This window comes from Ranitomeya imitator, chromosome 6, assembly GCF_032444005.1.
Source record: "Ranitomeya imitator isolate aRanImi1 chromosome 6, aRanImi1.pri, whole genome shotgun sequence".
NCBI lineage: Eukaryota > Metazoa > Chordata > Amphibia > Anura > Dendrobatidae > Ranitomeya > Ranitomeya imitator.
In genome coordinates, this window is record NC_091287.1 from 316384074 (window position 1) to 316404855 (window position 20782).

General features: G+C 50.4%; 4 pseudogenes; all 4 read left to right on the forward strand.

The window, feature by feature from the left end:
• The first annotated feature begins 7007 nt into the window (after positions 1–7007).
• LOC138643694 (U2 spliceosomal RNA) lies at positions 7008–7230 on the forward strand (annotated as a pseudogene).
• Positions 7231–8348: 1118 nt separating this feature from the next.
• Positions 8349–8556, forward strand: LOC138643663 (U2 spliceosomal RNA; annotated as a pseudogene).
• A 1158-nt stretch (positions 8557–9714) lies between these two features.
• LOC138643703 (U2 spliceosomal RNA) lies at positions 9715–9931 on the forward strand (annotated as a pseudogene).
• A 1118-nt stretch (positions 9932–11049) lies between these two features.
• On the forward strand, positions 11050–11268 carry LOC138643730 (U2 spliceosomal RNA; annotated as a pseudogene).
• Positions 11269–20782: the final 9514 nt, after the last annotated feature.

Below are 20782 nucleotides of genomic sequence, written 5' to 3' on the forward strand. Positions count from 1 at the left end.
GTGCAGTGCGGGCCGGGCAGGACACGCCCACTTCCGGCCCCACTTCCTCCAGGCAATCTCACTGCAGTGCGGGAGCAAGCAGGGGACCGCCCGCCGCCTCGGTCCCCTCGGCGGCGCGCCAGCCGCTCAGGGGGACCAGGGGGCAGCCAGCCCAGGCATACCGCAGGTCCCCGGCAGCGTCAGGGAGTCCCCTCTCCCTGATGCCGGCTTGGGACCGCCAAGCCCCGCCCACTAACAGCGGCGGGGCCCCAACCCGCCAAATCGGTCGGGGGGGCGCCTGAAAAAAGTGCTCACAAGCCCCCCGAGCCAGGTCCCTCCACGGTGTGCTGCAGCGTCCCCTTCCTCACCAGAACCGCAGCACCATGGACCTCTGGTCAGCCCACCCCTTGCCTACCGCGTCCCCCCAGCAGGCACATCAGCGTTGCCTGTGCGGGGAGGCGGGCGGTCGGGGGCCAGAGCCACGAACACGGCCGCGGAGCGTGATGACTGGTCTATTCAGACCAGCCAGCACGCTCCGCAGCCAGGAATGTACGCACCAAACACGCACACAGTCGCACCAAACAATAACACAGCTGCAATAAATTATGCGCCGCCAACACCCCCATGCTCCCAAACGCTAATCGCAGACAGTTTCCTATCAGTCCCCGCCCTGTTGCGCTCACCCTGCGGTTCCAGCCTAATAGTCTCCGCACCTTCCCCGTCTCTACCCCCTGCACCGCCACTCACGCCCCATGGCCAAGATAACGTCCCTCTTACTCCCGAGGTAAATGCACCTAACACAACCCCTAGACAGGGCGATCGCAGACATAGATGCCGCAGATCGTCCTCACCCTCATCAGTAGATTCCCGCCACCGTTCCCGCTGTCCCTCTAGCTGTCACCATTCCCACTCAAGACGCCGACACCACTCACGCAGGAGCCACCACAGATCCCGCTCCTCCAGATGGCGTTCGCCATCCACAACCGGTTCAGACACATCGGGGAGTTACAACGGGCGGTACCGGTCGCACGCCGAAAGACGGCGGTCTCACCGGACACCCAGAGCGGGTACCCGGTGGGAACAGACACTGACATCCCCCGTTACCGACCAGGCAGAGATCGGGGACCCGATAGCCTCTCATCCTCGAGCACACGACAGATCTCATCCGTCACGTGCTCCTTCATTGGCTGACGCACGGGGAGACACGCCATACGTACCTCCCCGGTCCAACAGCCAGCACCGAGCTCCGTCCTGGGCTGACGCACAGGGAGACACGCCATACGTACCTCCCCGGTCCACCAGCCAGCACCGAACCATGGAGACAATTGACGCCGGAGCACCTCCCTCTCCAGGGGATGCTCGGCACCAGATTAGAATACATCCCCGTGCCACGGCGCTGGCCGCTGGCCTGCCATCTTCATCCTCCTGGGCGGGCGGCCAGCACCAGGACAGCGCCACGGCAGGAGCCAGAGTACCTCCGTCCGGAGACACTCGGCCGGCATCTGACAGCGGTGAGTTCTTTGATGTTGGTGAGCATTCTACAATGCAAAATGTGGGAGAAAGCGAGCTGGCAGCCGCTATTAAGACCCTAGTTCAGCAGTTGACACGCCCAGGCGTACCAACTGACACTATCACCACCCAAGCAGCTAGTCTGCACAAGGATGCATTTTTCTGTGGAGTAAGCCCGCTGGGAGCGCATGTTGACTTGGAGACAAAGCAAAAAATTTGGGATAATGGTTATGTGGATATATGGTCACTGATATCGGCCGACCAACAGTCCGTAGACAAGGAAAGGAGGATTGGCGAGCAGTTGCAAGATAGGAGCAAACCAAAAATAGCTCAAACAATGAATAACTGGCTCCAGGCATTCGCGGTTCTCGGATGTATAATGGGCCAAAAGCACCCAGAGCGCTGTTCCGAATTATTTATTTACCAAGATATAATATATAATTCATATAAGTGTCACAGCGGGGCGGCATGGAAACGGTACGACGAGGAGTTCCGCAGGCGGTTGGCCATGCAACCGGATTTGGGCTGGGGGGTAAAAGCGACGGACGTTTGGTTACGACTGATGTTGTCCCAAAAACAGCCCCCCTTTTCGGCAGCGACCACTTATCACTCAACAGCAGCAGGCCAGAATACAGTGGTCGCACGCGGACCTGGGGCCTGCTTACTGTTTAACGATGGATACTGCCGGTTCCAAGGGTCCTGTAAATATAGACATGAATGCTCCTCCTGCAGAGGTGGACACCCTGCATCCAGGTGTACCCGCCAGTCAAATAGAGCACCTGCGAGGTTTAACCCCAGTGAACGTAACCGCAATGGGCCCATGGCTAAGCCGTTATCCCAATAAAGAAGCGGCAGAACAACTATATTTTGGTTTTAAACACGGTTTTTATATCCCTTTCAAACCCAGCCCCTCGCCAACTATTGCAAATAATTTAAAATCGGCACGCGAATTCCCTGATATTTTACAGCAAAAAATCCAAAAAGAAGTTGAGCTGGGCAGGATGGCGGGACCTTTTAGTTCGTTGCCATTTAAAAATCTCAGAATCTCGCCTTTAGGTATTGTTCCCAAAAAGGAGCCAGGAAAATATCGGCTAATACATCACCTTTCCTACCCAAAAGGCGCATCGGTTAACGACGCGATACCCGCGGAAGAGTCGTCCGTAACCTACTCTTCTTTTGACAGGGCGGTCGAGCTTGTGCGCGCAGCTGGGCCCGGTGCCCTGCTGGCGAAATCCGACATAGAGTCAGCCTTCCGCCTTTTGCCCGTTCACCCGGAATGTTTTCATTTATTAGGCTGTGAGGTGGACAGGCTATTTTATTTCGATATGTGCCTACCAATGGGCTGCTCCATTTCCTGTCATTACTTCGAGCTTTTCAGCACCTTCCTAGACTGGGTATTACGATACGAAACCGCTAGCAACTCAACGATTCACTACCTCGACGATTTTTTGTTCGTCGGTCCCGGGGACTCCAGACTCTGCTCCTTTCTTCTCCAAAAGTTTAAGTTTTTAGCCGGAAAATTTGGGGTACCACTCTCACCGGATAAAACAGTCGGCCCTTGTAACGTTTTGCCTTTCCTCGGTATTGAAATAGACACCAATGCAATGGTGTTTCGATTACCAGCTGATAAACTGCAAAAAACTCTGCAAATGGTTAAAAATTGCTACGAAGCAAAAAAAGTCACCCTGCAGCAGATGCAGTCCCTGCTAGGATTGCTCAACTTTGCCTGTCGTGTAATGCCGGCGGGCAGAGCTTTTTCACGCCGACTGTCACTAGCAACCAAGGGCATAGCCCAGCTGAGCCACAGAATTAGGCTAAACCGCTCCCTGAAGGCAGACTTGCTGGTCTGGAGGACATTCCTGGAGTCCTACAATGGGCATACATGCGTTATGGCGCAGGAGACGCCAAGCAAAGATTTAGACTTGATGGTTGGTGGAAATATTACTGATGGTTTCGCGGCGATATACAAAAACCAGTGGTGCAAAGGCCAATGGCCTGAACTATGGACCACGGCCGCATGGGGCCGTGACCCAGCACTGGTGGAAATTCTGGCGATAGTAACATCAGTCGAGCTATGGGGTGCCCAATTGGAAAATACAAACATCAGATTTACAACAAAGCAGCTGAGAACAGCAAAAGCCCTAAACAGCATGTCCTCTTCTTCTCAGCCGGTACTCGCGCTGTTGCGCCGCCTAGCACTATTATGCCTGAAGCACAACATCTGGTGCCGGGCCAGATTTACGGCGACTGTCGATGATAAAATTGTTAACTCTTTGTTATCTTCCGATTGGCAGGCATTCAAACTCTTCCTCCCCAGGGCGCGAACGTCGGGCCTGCGGTGTCCTCCTTCTCTCTTGGACATGGTGGCCAATCATTGATGCCCTTGATCCGCGCTTCAGTGACACCGGTGACTTGGCAGGTTTACGGTAAGGCGTGGGAGGAGTGGTGCTCGCTAACGCAAGGAAGACCAGTCGATAGGTGCAACCGGACGAGATGCGACGTCCTAGTAGAACTTTTAGAAAAGCTCAGGCGTAGAGGTGCGTCAGGGACATTAGCGCAACGTCATCTGTCGGGAATAGCATTCTTCTTTCAGCTGCTGGGGTGGGTGGACGTAACCAAATATTTTTTCATCAAACAAGCCGTTAAAGGCTGGAGAAGGCTGCAACCTAGTCAGGAATGCCGACGCCCAGTTTCCTTAAGGCTGCTGGCCGACATAATTGCAATTTCTTCATCGGTGTGCAAATCACAATACGAGGCAACCCTGATATCCGCAGCGTTCGCAATCGCCTTCTTCGGGGCACTTCGCATCAGCGAATTAGTGCCCCAGTCAAAAACAACATCAATAGGCGGCTTAATCAATGAAGACCTCGTCATATGCAGCGAAGCTCTGCGCATTAGAGTACGGAGATCCAAGTGCGACCCCACCGGGAGGGGGACATGGGTATTGGTCAAGGCATCAGACGCCCCTATATGCCCCGTAAAAATAGTTAAAAACTATGCGCTAGTAAGACATCCGGGCAGATTCCTCCTTTCACACACCGACGGGTCCCCTCTTACTAAATATCAATTTCAAGTGATTTTTAGACAGTGCCTAGAGGCACTCGGCGTGGCTCCAAAGGAATATGGGACACATTCATTCCGAATAGGGGCGGCGACCGAAGCAGCTAGAGCGGGGGTATCGGAAGTCGAGGTGCAGAGAATGGGCCGCTGGAAATCCGCATGCTTTGCAAGATACATAAGACCAGACCTGCTCTAACACTTCTTGTCTCTTACAGGCAGTTTTAAGCCCACAGTTTGGGTAGTGGGGCATTCTTTTGTCTACTGGGCGTGCAAAAGGGCCAAACTCAGGACGGGGGGAACCAATTTTGGCTTCCCGAATTTGGAAGTCAACTGGAGAGGCGTCAGAGGGCTTCGGTGGCGTCAGATCTTCCCGGAGTTGGTCGACATCGCTTAGAAGGCCAAGGGGCCGGTGGTTCTGGTGCTACATGCCGGAGGCAATGATCTGGGCAAGCGGAAAGGGGCCGAGCTGTACACAGTAATGTCAACGGACATCGAGCGGTTTGTCTGTTTATTACCAGATATGGTGGTGGTGTGGTCAGAGATAATACCTCGAGCGGTCTGGCACGGAGCTAAAGACGTAAAAGCCATCGAAAACGCAAGAAAAAGGATTAACACAAAGATGTCGAAGTTTGTGAGAGAAAATTACGGCATTGTGGTTCGACACCAGGAGTTAGAAGGGAACAATTTAGCTTTACTAAGACCGGACGGCATCCACCTCACGGACATCGGGCTGGACATATTCTTGGAGGGTTTGCGGGATGGTGTTGAACAGGCTCTAATGATGTTGTGTGGGGGTCGGAGTCTTGTGTAGGTCATACACATGATCCTCCGTGGCAGTAGGTAGAGGGGGGCAAAGGTTCGTAACCTCTCATCGGCTTGCTGGCCCAGCGGTCGTCGGCTGGGGCCTTCAGCAATGAGTGCGTCGCGATGTGTAATTGCCCTTCTCTACTTTGCAAATAATAAAACTTTGACCGACCTGTTCAACCCATCCTGGATTGTTGGTATCTTTTATTACGGAGTGGTGGGACGGGGGAAGGCACTGGTTACGACACACGGGTCTCTGCAGTCTGGTAGGCACGGCACTGTATAAGGAACGTGCCTCTGACTGCAGAGCCCCTAAGGGATAGCTAGAGGGGAAATCAGTGCAGTGCCCAATTCCCCCCTCCCACTACCTCCCCAGGTGAGGTCATGATTGGGACGCCCAGCGGACCAACCGGGGAGAAGAGGTGAGTCAGGCCACACCCTCAGGGGTTAAATTCTAGTGACGGGGCCAGGTTCTCCCTCTTTCTCCCCGGTTGACCCTTGGAAGCTGTTGTCCCACCCTCCCTCCCTTATAAATTGGTAAATGTGCTGTGCAATTACTGTTAAAATGTTTTGAATTTTAAATTTAAAAAGAAAAAAAAAAAAAGATTTTGATGTTCTTTTATATACGTCACAGTGGCGGTAGGTAGAGGGGGGCAAAGGTTCGTAACCTCTCATCGGCTTGCTGGCCCAGCGGTCGTCGGCTGGGGCCTTCAGCAATGAGTGCGTCGCGATGTGTAATTGCCCTTCTCTACTTTGCAAATAATAAAACTGTGACCGACCTGTTCAACCCATCCTGGATTGTTGGTATCTTTTATTACGGAGTAGTGGGACGGGGGAAGGCACTGGTTACGACACACGGGTCTCTGCAGTCATACCACGTTTGTTACAGCATGATTTCTTTTGTAAAACATTGTCTCCCTCTTGTGGACGACTGACTTTTAAATTTGGTGTATATGTATTTTAAAAAAAGGAAAAATTGTATCTGTGCTGATCTTGAATACGCTGCCTATCTCCACCTCTGTGAGTATTCTAATGCTTTCTAGCAACCAGGTGCGCTGCCTGCATTAGATAGAATCTGCGCACGGAACTCTCACGTGTCACAATGGGCCCTTGGCCATGGTCCGGAACCCTCACGTGTCACAATGGGCTGGAACCCTCACGTGTCACAATGGGCCCTTGGCCTATATAAAGCAGTGCGGTGGCAGTCATCTTCAGTCTGCTGCTGGAACAGCGGCGGGCAGCATGGTGATAGGTAGGCAGCAGGGTCTATACCTGGCATCAGGAGAGCTAAGGGAAGACAGCTGCTCGCTTGTTTGTTTTTTGAATTTCCCTCTCGCCACCCCTGCTGGCACTCAGTAGTGCACATTGGAACAAAGAGGGGGGAGGGTTACAATAGGTGGGGTTATGCAGATTAAAAACGAGGGGCTCACAGCTTGAACAAACAGCAGATCTGCCATTGTGAAGGCGTCTGCTTTGCTAAAATGTCTTCCTCAGGGCAATCTTTTGTTCCATCTCCCCAAAGGGTATCAGTGTTAGGCCTTGGTGCGGCACAAGTGCAAAACAATTTCTGGCTATTGCTTCTCGGCCTTCTGGCTAGGATGACGGATGAGTGTCAGGCCTCGTGGGGCGGCATAAGTACAAAACCATTTCTGGTTATGGCTTTTCGGCCTTTTGGATATAATCATTGTCGTCGTCGTCGCCGCCGCCGCCGCCCAAGATCAAGTGTAGTATCTGTTCTTATCAGTTTAATATCTGATACATCTTCTAATTGGACACCCTATAGTAAATGGATTTGGGAGATGGAAAAAGAGCTTGCTCTGTCCACTCCACGCATTGACCCGTTATTGCGGTATCTTGTCCGGGAACAGTGCACTCCTTCTCTGATACGGCTTCCAAATACAGATTGAATGGAAATCCGCACACGTTGTGTTTTAACCCATTATGTGAATTCTTTTCAGGGTCAAAGTTGCACATTTCAGATGCCAAATGCATTTTGCTAGATTTAATTTGACCAATTGCAACATTTTGGGCGCATTGCATTGTTTGCGCCTATGCATGTCAAGCATTGTATTGCGTTCAATATGAAATCTATCAATCAATCTCTCTTTATTGGTTGCAACCAGTGTGTGAAGATGTGGACACGTATTTGGCCTTTGTTACAGTGTTGCAAATATATCATCTGCAAAGTTAGGCCCCTTGCTATCAGTACTTAGTGTTTTAATTTAAGTAACCCAGAAGTAGTTCTGCCATACATACCACGTTTGTTACAGCATGATTTCTTTTGTAAAACATTGTCTCCCCCTTGTGGACGACTGACTTTTAAATTTGGTGTATATGTATTTTAAAAAAAGGAAAAATTGTATCTGTGCTGATCTTGAATACGCTGCCTATCTCCACCTCTGTGAGTATTCTAATGCTTTCTAGCAACCAGGTGCGCTGCCTGCATTAGATAGAATCTGCGCACGGAACCCTCACGTGTCACAATGGGCTGGAACCCTCACGTGTCACAATGGGCCCTTGGCCTATATAAAGCAGTGCGGTGGCAGTCATCTTCAGTCTGCTGCTGGAACAGCGGCGGGCAGCATGGTGATAGGTAGGCAGCAGGGTCTATACCTGGCATCAGGAGAGCTAAGGGAAGACAGCTGCTCGCCTGTTTGTTTTTTGAATTTCCCTCTCGCCCCCCCTGCTGGCACTCAGTAGTGCACATTGGAACAAAGAGGGGGGAGGGTTACAATAGGTGGGGTTATGCAGATTAAAAACGAGGGGCTCACAGCTTGAACAAACAGCAGATCTGCCATTGTGAAGGCGTCTGCTTTGCTAAAATGTCCTCCTCAGGGCAATCTTTTGCTCCATCTCCCCAAAGGGTATCAGTGTTAGGCCTTGGTGCGGCACAAGTGCAAAACAATTTCTGGCTATTGCTTCTCGGCCTTCTGGCTAGGATGACGGATGAGTGTCAGGCCTCGGGGTGCGGCATCAGTACAAAACCATTTCTGGTTATGGCTTTTCGGCCTCTTGGCTATGATCGTCGTCGCCACCGCCCAAGATCAAGTGTAGTATCTGTTCTTATCAGTTTAATATCTGATACATCTTCTAATTGGACACCCTATAGTAAATGGATTTGGGAGATGGAAAAAGAGCTTGCTCTGTCCACTCCACGCATTGACCCGTTATTGCGGTATCTTCTTCGGGAACAGTGCACTCCTTCTCTGATACGGCTTCCAAATACAGATTGAATGGAAATCCGCACACGTTGTGTTTTAACCCATTATGTGAATTCTTTACAGGGTCAAAGTTGCACATTTCAGATGCCAAATGCATTTTGCTAGATTTAACTTGACCAATCGCAACATTTTGGGCGCATTGCATTGTTTGCGCCTATGCATGTCAAGCATTGTATTGCGTTCAATATGAAATCTATCAATCAATCTCTCTTTATTGGTTGCAACCAGTGTATGAAGATGTGGACACGTATTTGGCCTTTGTTACAGTGTTGCAAATATATCATCTGCAAAGTTAGGCCCCTTGCTATCAGTACTTAGTGTTTTAATTTAAGTAACCCAGAAGTAGTTCTGCCATACATACCACGTTTGTTACAGCATGATTTCTTTTGTAAAACATTGTCTCCCTCTTGTGGACGACTGACTTTTAAATTTGGTGTATATGTATTTTAAAAAAAGGAAAAATTGTATCTGTGCTGATCTTGAATACGCTGCCTATCTCCACCTCTGTGAGTATTCTAATGCTTTCTAGCAACCAGGTGCGCTGCCTGCATTAGATAGAATCTGCGCACGGAACTCTCACGTGTCACAATGGGCCCTTGGCCATGGTCCGGAACCCTCACGTGTCACAATGGGCTGGAACCCTCACGTGTCACAATGGGCCCTTGGCCTATATAAAGCAGTGCGGTGGCAGTCATCTTCAGTCTGCTGCTGAAACAGCGGCGGGCAGCATGGTGATAGGTAGGCAGCAGGGTCTATACCTGGCATCAGGAGAGCTAAGGGAAGACAGCTGCTCGCTTGTTTGTTTTTTGAATTTCCCTCTCGCCCCCCCTGCTGGCACTCAGTAGTGCACATTGGAACAAAGAGGGGGGAGGGTTACAATAGGTGGGGTTATGCAGATTAAAAACGAGGGGCTCACAGCTTGAACAAACAGCAGATCTGCCATTGTGAAGGCGTCTGCTTTGCTAAAATGTCCTCCTCAGGGCAATCTTTTGTTCCATCTCCCCAAAGGGTATCAGTGTTAGGCCTTGGTGCGGCACAAGTGCAAAACAATTTCTGGCTATTGCTTCTCGGCCTTCTGGCTAGGATGACGGATGAGTGTCAGGCCTCGGGGGGCGGCATAAGTACAAAACCATTTCTGGTTATGTCTTTTCGGCCTTTTGGATATGATCTTTGTCGTTGTCGTCGTCGCCGCCCAAGATCAAGTGTAGTATCTGTTCTTATCAGTTTAATATCTGATACATCTTCTAATTGGACACCCTATAGTAAATGGATTTGGGAGATGGAAAAAGAGCTTGCTCTGTCCACTCCACACATTGACCCGTTATTGCGGTATCTTCTCCGGGAACAGTGCACTCCTTCTCTGATACGGCTTCCAAATACAGATTGAATGGAAATCCGCACACGTTGTGTTTTAACCCATTATGTGAATTCTTTTCAGGGTCAAAGTTGCACATTTCAGATGCCAAATGCATTTTGCTAGATTTAACTTGACCAATTGCAACATTTTGGGCGCATTGCATTGTTTGCGCCTATGCATGTCAAGCATTGTATTGCGTTCAATATGAAATCTATCAATCAATCTCTCTTTATTGGTTGCAACCAGTGTGTGAAGATGTGGACACGTATTTGGCCTTTGTTACAGTGTTGCAAATATATCATCTGCAAAGTTAGGCCCCTTGCTATCAGTACTTAGTGTTTTAATTTAAGTAACCCAGAAGTAGTTCTGCCATACATACCACGTTTGTTACAGCATGATTTCTTTTGTAAAACATTGTCTCCCTCTTGTGGACGACTGACTTTTAAATTTGGTGTATATGTATTTTAAAAAAAGGAAAAATTGTATCTGTGCTGATCTTGAATACGCTGCCTATCTCCACCTCTGTGAGTATTCTAATGCTTTCTAGCAACCAGGTGCGCTGCCTGCATTAGATAGAATCTGCGCACGGAACCCTCACGTGTCACAATGGGCTGGAACCCTCACGTGTCACAATGGGCCCTTGGCCTATATAAAGCAGTGCGGTGGCAGTCATCTTCAGTCTGCTGCTGGAACAGCGGCGGGCAGCATAGTGATAGGTAGGCAGCAGGGTCTATACCTGGCATCAGGAGAGCTAAGGGAAGACAGCTGCTCGCTTGTTTGTTTTTTGAATTTCCTTCTCGCCCCCCCTGCTGGCACTCAGTAGTGCACATTGGAACAAAGATGGGGGAGGGTTACAATAGGTGGGGTTATGCAGATTAAAAACGAGGGGCTCACAGCTTGAACAAACAGCAGATCTGCCATTGTGAAGGCGTCTGCTTTGCTAAAATGTCTTCCTCAGGGCAATCTTTTGTTCCATCTCCCCAAAGGGTATCAGTGTTAGGCCTTGGTGCGGCACAAGTGCAAAACAATTTCTGGCTATTGCTTCTCGGCCTTCTGGCTAGGATGACGGATGAGTGTCAGGCCTCGGGGGGCGGCATAAGTACAAAACCATTTCTGGTTATGGCTTTTCGGCCTTTTGGCTATGATCGTTGTCGTCGTCGCCGCCGCCGCCCAAGATCAAGTGTAGTATCTGTTCTTATCAGTTTAATATCTGATACATCTTCTAATTGGACACCCTATAGTAAATGGATTTGGGAGATGGAAAAAGAGCTTGCTCTGTCTGTCATGTCTCACGACTTGAGAAATCATTAATATTTGCATTGCTTGTGTTCAATCCTTCTTTCTAGGCAGAAGTTTGCCTTTCCCTGTATTTTGGCCCAACTCTCTCACTGTAGTCTTGTGATGTATGTTTGTTCACGCCCTTATTCTCCATTTTGTCATCATTCCTCCATCTGTATGCATCCTACTACATGTCCTCTGTTGAATATTCCTTTTTACTTGCTACTTTCATCATAATACAAGAATTTCAGTTAAAGCAATTCTCTTTTCCTGGAGTCTTCTTACATGAGATCGTGGCTGAGTTAAGCTGTCTGATTAATCGGTATGAACGTGAGTACAGGTGAATACGGAAGCGCCTAAAAAGAAGGGTCTATCCAGGCACCACTACGTTCTACATATCCATGAGTCAGAATAGTAAAAAGGAATAGCCTGCCTTCAGAGACAGTAACTCAAGGTCTGTGCTGAACCTCAGTGGAAAAGGACATTTCCCAGATAGATAGTAACCCAGTTCCCAGCCAGACCCCAGCGTGCATAGAAGCTCACACTGCAGATTATCAGGAAGAAGTATAACCCTCATCCTCCACTCTTCCTGCCTGCAATCAAATCATGTCTGAAGCAAGGAATACAATGTCCCTACCAGACTTACAAACACAGGAAAGAGACCCAGATCCCCATCCACCAGCTAGCGAAAGGGGAAAACGTACAGTCAAACCTACATGGAAAGTCATGGAGAATTTAGAGACTGCAAAATGTGTCGTATATAGTGAGGTGTCTTCACTGTGGGAGAAAGTGCGGAATCACATAGACACTGTATCAAGGCCTGCTTCTCATGAGTTACCACTTGAGGGAGCCCTAGAACAATTATGCACAGCATACCAAATGTATATGGAGAAGACCGACCAATACATTATTCTCCTGAAAAAACTGAATCTGCCAGAGACTTTAAACGAATTGCAAAGTTTCCAGCAGCTTAATTCTGAAAGAGACTGCACCGTACGTGACATTAAAACCAAGTTAGAGGCTAAAATTGCACGGACACCAGCAGGGGTGGATTAAGGGTAGCCAGGGCCCCGGGCTGTTCAGACACTGTGGGCCCCCCCCGGTCATGTGACGGGGGTCATGTGACGGGGGTCATGTGACGGGGGTCATGTGACGGGGGTCATGTGACGGGGGTCATGATATACCCGAACCAGATTATTCCAGAAAAATGGCCGGGCCCTACTCTACTGTAACCTATTAAATATTTGTTAGAATCTGCAATACAATTTAGGTATATTTTGACCAATAATATCACATACAAGGAACAAATACCACCGCACCGTGACCAGACCACAAATTACAACCACAGTGATCGAATAATATCACATACAAGGATCAAATACCACCGCGCCATGACCAGACCACAAATTACAACCACAGTGATCGAATAATATCACATACAAGGATCAAATACCACCGCGCCATGACCAGACCACAAATTACAACCACAGTGATCGAATAATATCACATACAAGGATCAAATACCACCGCGCCATGACCAGACCACAAATTACAACCACAGTGATCGAATAATATTACATACAAGGATCAAATACCACCGCGCCATGACCAGACCACAAATTACAACCACAGTGATCGAATAATATCACATACAAGGGACAAATACCACAACACTATTTCCAGACCACATATTACCACCACATAGTGACTGAATACTACAATACTGATCAGTAAAAAACAACAACACAATACTATCACCATAAGTGCCAGTATTCACAGGAGATCTGTACTTAGTATGCAGTGTCTGTGTAGAGGTAATACAGAGATCACTGGTGGTATTATACACAGGAGCTCAATATAGTATACATTGTATAGTGTCAGTGTATAGGTAACACTGACTCACCAGTGACGTCTCTAGGTGAAGTCCTTCATCTTTCAGCCAGCACAGACCGCCATCATTTCTTCCAGCCAGGACTCGTTTCTGCAGGAAATAACACAGTTATCTCGAGCTCCGCTTGCAGAACACATTACTTAATTTTCACAACTTCTACATTACACCACATGAAGAAAAAAAGGTGATATAGTGTCACTCTGCACAGTAACAGGACCGCCCCCCATTTAAAACAGTATACTCAAAAAATAAAATAAATACATCACTGCAGTAATAATATCCCTAAATTAGCCCCTATGGTAATAATATTCCACATCCTGGCCCCGTGTGTCTCATTCCTGGCTCCAGCCATATGTTCTCGCATCCTGCCCTCATGAGTATCCATTCTACCCCATATGATCTCCACATCCTGCCCCATATGTCTCCATCGTATCCATCCTGCCACATGATCCAATCCTGCCCCATGTCTTTAATTCTGCCCCGTGTCTCCAATCATGCCCCGTGTCTACATTCTGCCCATGCCTCCAGTCCTGCCCCCATTGTGTCCAGCAATCTGCCCCAGTATGTCCAGCATATTGCCCCAGTGTCCAGCAATCTGCCCCAGTGTCTCCAGCATATTGCCCCCAGTGTGTCCAGCATTGCCCCCAGACAGTGTGTCCAGCAATCTGCCCCAGTGCGTCCAGCATTGCCCCCAGACAGTGTGTCCAGAATATTACCACCAGTGTGTCCAGAAATCTGCCCCAGTAAGTCCAGCATTTCCCCCAGTGTCTCCAGCATTGCCCCAGTGTCCTCCAGCTCCAGCAATCTGCCCCAATGTCCTCCAGCATTGCCCCAGTGTCCTCCAGCATTGCCCCAGTGTCCTCCAGCATTGCCCCAGTGTCCTCCAGCAATCTGCCCCAGTGTCATCCAGCAATCTGTCCCAGTGTCATCCAGCAATCTGCCCCAGTGTCATCCAGCATTGCCCCAGTGTCATCCAGCCATCTGCCCGTGTCCTCCAGCATTGCCCCAGTGTCTTCCAGCATTGCCCCAGTGTCCTCCAACAATCTGCCCCAGTGTCTTCCAGCCATCTGCCCCAGTGTCCTCCAGCCATCTGCCCCAGTGTCCTCCAGCCATCTGCCCCAGTGTCCTCCAGCATTGCCCCAGTGTCCTCCAGCATTGCCCCAGTGTCCTCCAGCATTGCCCCAGTGTCCTCCAGCATTGCCCCAGTGTCCTCCAGCATTGCCCCAGTGACTGTCCTCCAGCAATCTGCCCCAGTGTCTTCCAGCCATCTGCCCCAGTGTCCTCCAGCATTGCCCCAGTGTCCTCCAGCATTGCCCCAGTGTCCTCCAGCCATCTGCCCCAGTGTCCTCCAGCCATCTGCCCCAGTGTCCTCCAGCATTGCCCCAGTGTCCTCCAGCATTGCCCCAGTGTCCTCCAGCTATCTGCCCCAGTGTCCTCCAGCCATCTGCCCCAATGTCCTCCAGCCATCTGCCCCAGTGTCCTCCAGCATTGCCCCAGTGTCCTCCAGCATTGCCCCAGTGTCCTCCAGCCATCTGCCCCAGTGTCCTCCAGCCATCTGCCCCAGTGTCCTCCAGCCATCTGCCCCAGTGTCCTCCAGCCATCTGCCCCAGTGTCCTCCAGCATTGCCCCAGTGTCCTCCAGCATTGCCCCAGTGTCCTCCAGCATTGCCCCAGTGTCCTCCAGCCATCTGCCCCAGTGTCCTCCAGCATTGCCCCAGTGTCCTCCAGCATTGCCCCAGTGTCCTCCAGCATTGCCCCAGTGTCCTCCAGCCATCTGCCCCAGTGTCCTCCAGCATTGCCCCAGTGTCCTCCAGCATTGCCCCAGTGTCCTCCAGCCATCTGCCCCAGTGTCCTCCAGCATTGCCCCAGTGTCCTCCAGCATTGCCCCAGTGTCCTCCAGCCATCTGCCCCAGTGTCCTCCAGCATTGCCCCAGTGTCCTCCTGCCATCTGCCCCAGTGTCCTCCAGCCATCTGCCCCAGTGTCCTCCAGCCATCTGCCCCAGTGTCCTCCAGCCATCTGCCCCAGTGTCCTCCAGCCATCTGCCCCAGTGTCCTCCAGCATTGCCCCAGTGTCCTCCAGCATTGCCCCAGTGTCCTCCAGCATTGCCCCAGTGTCCTCCAGCCATCTGCCCCAGTGTCCTCCAGCATTGCCCCAGTGTCCTCCAGCATTGCCCCAGTGTCCTCCAGCCATCTGCCCCAGTGTCCTCCAGCATTGCCCCAGTGTCCTCCTGCCATCTGCCCCAGTGTCCTCCAGCCATCTGCCCCAGTGTCCTCCAGCCATCTGCCCCAGTGTCCTCCAGCATTGCCCTCAGTGTGTCCAGTCCACCGTTGTAAAAAAAAAAAAAAAAAAGTCTCCTCACCTGTCCTCGCTCCAGCGCCGCGGTGAGCTCCCTCCAACAGAGCACACTCGCCGGCGACTGACAATGACGTCAGACGCCGGCGACGTGTGCGCCTGCGGCCGACATCAGCCGCCAGCCTCCAATTGGCTGGCGGCTGGTGTTAACTATTGACGTGCGGGCGCGTGCCCGCACGTCAATAGGAAACCGCCGCAGGCAGCGCCGGAAGGGGCCCGGTGAGCAGATGAGAAGGGGCCCGATGCGGCCCCCTCTCTCTGCCCACCGGCTACGGCAGGGGGCCGGGGGCGGGCACATAAATGCCGGCGGCGGCCGCCGGCAGCGGCATTCGAATAACAGATGATCAGAGGGTCAACAGTGCGGTAGCCCAGGGCCCCCCCAGACCACTGGGCCCTGGGCTACCGCCCATATTGACCCTCTGATAATCCGCCCCTGGACACCAGATGCATCAACTCGCTCATCCAAATTGTCCAAGCACTCAAAACGCTCATCTAGGTCTAGTTCATCAAAATATTCCACTCTTAGCGAGCAGCTTATAAGAGCACGTGCTAAGGCTGAAACGTCTAAGATACAAGCTGCCTTTGCGCAAAGGAGAGCAGAAATGGATGCAGCCACAGCACAAAGGAGAGCAGAAATGGATGCAGCCACAGCACAAAAGAGAGCAGAAATGGATGCAGCCGCAGCACAAAGGAGAGCAGAAATGGATGCGGATGCAGCACGCAAGGAAGCTCTGGAGAAGGAATGCGAGCACGCGACAGCCATGGCAGAGTTAAGGATCCTGGAGCGAGCTATCAGTGGGAGTCAAAGAGACAGCATCAGTTTGTGTGAAGTGGAGGCAGAAGACCCTATTGAACGCACAAGAGACTACGTGCTAAGCCAAAATGGCGAACCGCAGATCATTACTAACATTCCTGATGGCGTTCATGCTTCTCCAGGGGACCAGGATGCCGATCCACTTACAGAACCCTGCATTCAAGGTCAGTACAATGCTCCCAAACTTGAACTTCCTTCGTATTCCAGTATGCGCCAAGACCCCGCATCTCACCAAACTCCACAGGCTATTATCTACACGCAACCCAATATGCCGGCAGGTCATTATACTCTCGACAACCGCGCAGTGCCAGCTCCGCATGTAGCAGAGACTATACCCACCAAACCGGTTGCTGGACTAAATGCATATGCCACTCCATACTTACCCACGTCTCAAGGCCAGGACGTCTCCACCCCTATGTACAACACTGCTCAGCCTACATTTGTGCATCCTAATTCAGAAAGAACAGACATGTCCGACTTCGCAAGGTACATGATTCGCCGCGAACTTACTAAAACCGGTCTCACAAGGTTTGACGACCAACCTGAAAATTACAGAGGTTGGAAAAATGCCTTTAGAACCGTAACTAGTGACCTCGGCATCACTGCTACCGAAGAGCTGGACCTGCTAATCAGATGGCTAGGACCACAATCCACAGAGCGTGTCAAGAGACTCAGGTCTGTACATATCAGTAATCCAATGGCTGGTCTCATGGCTGCATGGGAAAGACTAGAGAAAAACTTTGGCAGTCCAGAAGCCATAGAGGATGCACTGTTCAAGCGATTACAGAGTTTTCCAAAGATATCAAGCAAAGACAGTTCAAAGTTCCTAGAGCTCAGTGACTTGCTGTTAGAGCTCCAGCTGGCCAAGGCAGACACCCACCTACCTGGCCTCAGCTACCTGGACACTGCTCGTGGAGTAAATCCCATTATCTCCAAGCTACCGTACAATGTACAAGAAAAGTGGACTACACTAGGGTCAAAATACAAGAAAGACCATCAAGTGTCATTTCCTCCATTCTCCTACTTCTGTGAGTTTATAAAAGACGTGGCAGAGCGTAAGAACGACCCAAGCTTTTCCTACGAAGAATCCAGTGGCCCAGCTTCACCTCCTTCTAAGTACGTCAGCACACGCTCGAATGACAGAAACCGCAGGGGTCCAGTGTCAGTGAAGAAGACGGATATTCTTCCCTCACCAACATCAGCCCCAGGCAAGAGCAACAAGGGTGAAAAGATAGAGAACCCAAATCGTGAATGTCCCATCCACAAGAAGCCACATCCCTTAAAAAAGTGCATCGGCTTCAGGAAGAAACCGCTCCAAGAACGCAAGGAGCTTCTAAAGAAGTTCGGGGTATGCTACAGATGTTGTGCTTCTACTGAACACCTTGCTAAAGACTGTAAAACTACAATTAAGTGCATGGAGTGTGACAGTGAGGACCACGTACAAGCATTCCACCCATTCCGTCCTGACTCTACACTTACTCCTTCCCTCACCATGAGCCATGGCGGGGAGGACGCAGCTCAAACTGCAAGCCATACCACAATATCTTCTTCATGCACAGAAGTCTGCGGAGAAGACCTCTGGGACAAGTCCTGTGCGAAGATTTGCCTGGTGAACGTGTATCCCAACGGTCACCCAGAGAAAGCCGTGAAGGTGTATGTCCTTCTGGATGATCAGAGCAACCGATCACTTGCAAGGTCAGAACTCTTTGATATGTTTAACTTAAAGGGAAATGCTTACCCTTACACCTTAGGTACCTGCAGTGGTGTTACAGAGGTTTCTGGGAGAAGGGCCAGTGGTCTTACAGCGACATCTCTCGAGAACACCGTCGAGATACCGTTACCTACACTGGTCGAGTGCAACCAGATTCAATCCAATCGAGAAGAGATCCCAACGCCAGAGGCTGCTCTTCATCATCAACATCTCAAGAGGATAGCAAACAAGATACCAGCCCTCAACAACAAAGCAAATATTCTGATTCTGCTTGGCAGAGACATTCTCCGGCTGCACAAGGTACGTCAGCAAATTAACGGACCACACGATGCACCATTTGCCCAACGCTTAGATCTAGGCTGGGTAATAGTAGGCAATGTTTGCCTACATAAAATGAAGAGACCTAACAACATCTCCTCTTACAAAACACACATCTTGTCAAATGGTCGCAGCACTAGTGTTGAGCGATACCGTCCGATACTTGAAAGTATCGGTATCGGATAGTATCGGCCGATACCCGAAAAATATCGGATATCGCCGATACCGATATCCGATACCAATACAAGTCAATGGGACATCAAGTATCGGAAGGTATTCTCATGGTTCCCAGGGTCTGAAGGAGAGGAAACTCTCCTTCAGGCCCTGGGATCCATAGGGAGGTGTAAAATAAAGAATAAAAATAAAAAATATTGATATATTTACCTCTCCGGGGGCCCCTGAACTCAGCGCGGGTAACCGGCAGGCTTCTTTGTTCAAAATCAGCACTTTTAGGACCTGAGAAACACGTCCCGGCTTCTGATTGGTCGCGGGCCGCCCATGTGACCGCCATGCGACCAATCACAAGCCGCGACGTCACCGCAAGCTATTAGCGCGCTCATTTTTAAAAATGAGCGCGTTAATGGCTTTCAAAGACGTAGCGGGTTGTGATTGGTCGCGGCCGCGACCAATCACAAGCCGGACGTCACCGCAAGCTATTGACGCGCTCATTTTTAAAAATGAGCGCGTTAATGGCTTTGAAAGACATAGCGGCTTGTGATTGGTCGCGTGGCCGCGACCAATCACAAGCCGCGACGTCACCGCAAGCTATTAGCGCGCTCATTTTTAAAAATGAGCGCGTTAATGGCTTTCAAAGACGTAGCGGGTTGTGATTGGTCGTGGCCGCGACCAATCACAAGCCGCGACGTCACCGCAAGCTATTGACGCGCTCATTTTTAAAAATGAGCGCGTTAATGGCTTTGAAAGACATAGCGGCTTGTGATTGGTCGCGTGGCCGCGACCAATCACAAGCCGCGACGTCACCGCAAGCTATTAGCGCGCTCATTTTTGAAAAATGAGCGCGTTAATGACTTTCAAAGACGTAGCGGCTTGTGATTGGTCGCGGCCACGCGACCAATCACAAGCCGCTATGTCTTTCAAAGCCATTAACGCGCTCATTTTTAAAAATGAGCGCGTCAATAGCTTGCGGTGACGTCGCGGCTTGTGATTGGTCGCGGCCGCGACCAATCACAACCCGCTACGTCTTTGAAAGCCATTAACGCGCTCATTTTTAAAAATGAGCGCGTTAATAGCTTGCGGTGACGTCGCGGCTTGTGATTGGTCGCGGACGCGACCAATCACAACCCGCTACGTCTTTGAAAGCCATTAACGCGCTCATTTTGAAAAATGAGCGCGTTAATAGCTTGCGGTGACGTCGCGGCTTGTGATTGGTCGCGTGGCCGCGACCAATCACAAGCCGCTACGTCTTTGAAAGTCATTAACGCGCTCATTTTTCAAAAATGAGCGCGCTAATAGCTTGCGGTGACGTCGCGGCTTGTGATTGGTCGCGTGGCGGTCACATGGGCGGCCCGCGACCAATCAGAAGCCGGGACGTGTTTCTCAGGTCCTAAAAGCGCTGATTTTGAACAACGAAGCCTGCCGGTTACCCGCGGACTCACCAGGGGCCGCCGGAGAGGTAAATATATCAATATTTTTTATTTTAATTCTTTATTTTACACATCTCTATGTATCCGATACCGATACCCGATACCACAAAAGTATCGGATCTCGGTATCGGAATTCCGATACCGCAAGTATCGGCCGATACCCGATACTTGCGGTATCGGAATGCTCAACACTACGCAGCACCCATTTCCAACCATGCCCACATCACTACTGGGTGAAAGAGAAAGTGAGCAACACCAAGTGGCAACAGGAATCCTTCAACAACATGAACACGCACCAGCCCAGGGATGAAAACCTCGGGTCATCAGTGTTCGACTCTACAAGTAGTGACAACAAGTTGGCACCCACAAGGGAAGATAAAGAATTCATAAAGGTTATGGATAAAGAATTTGCTCAAGATGACTCCAACAGTTGGGTAGCTCCTTTTTACCCTTTCGTTTCCCAAGAGTGAGGTTGCCGAACAACCTGCAACAAGCTACTGCAAGGTTCTCATCCTTAAAGCGTACCCTAAAGAGGAAACCAGAGATGGAGAAGCATTTCATTGACTTTATGCAGAACATCTTTGACAGAGATCATGCCGAACCTGCGCCACCACTGAGGGAGGGAGAAGAATGTTGGTATCTTCCATCCTTTGGTGTCTATCACCCTCGCAAGCCTAATCAGATCAGAGTGGTGTTTGACTCCAGTGCTCAGTTTGAAGGCCTCTCTCTCAATAACCTGCTCCTAACTGGGCCCAACCTGAACAACAGCCTCCTTGGAGTATTGATCCGCTTCAGACAAGAACCTGTCACCATAATGGCCGACATTCAGCAGATGTTTCATTGCTTCATCATGAAAGAAGACAACAGAAACTATCTTAGGTTCC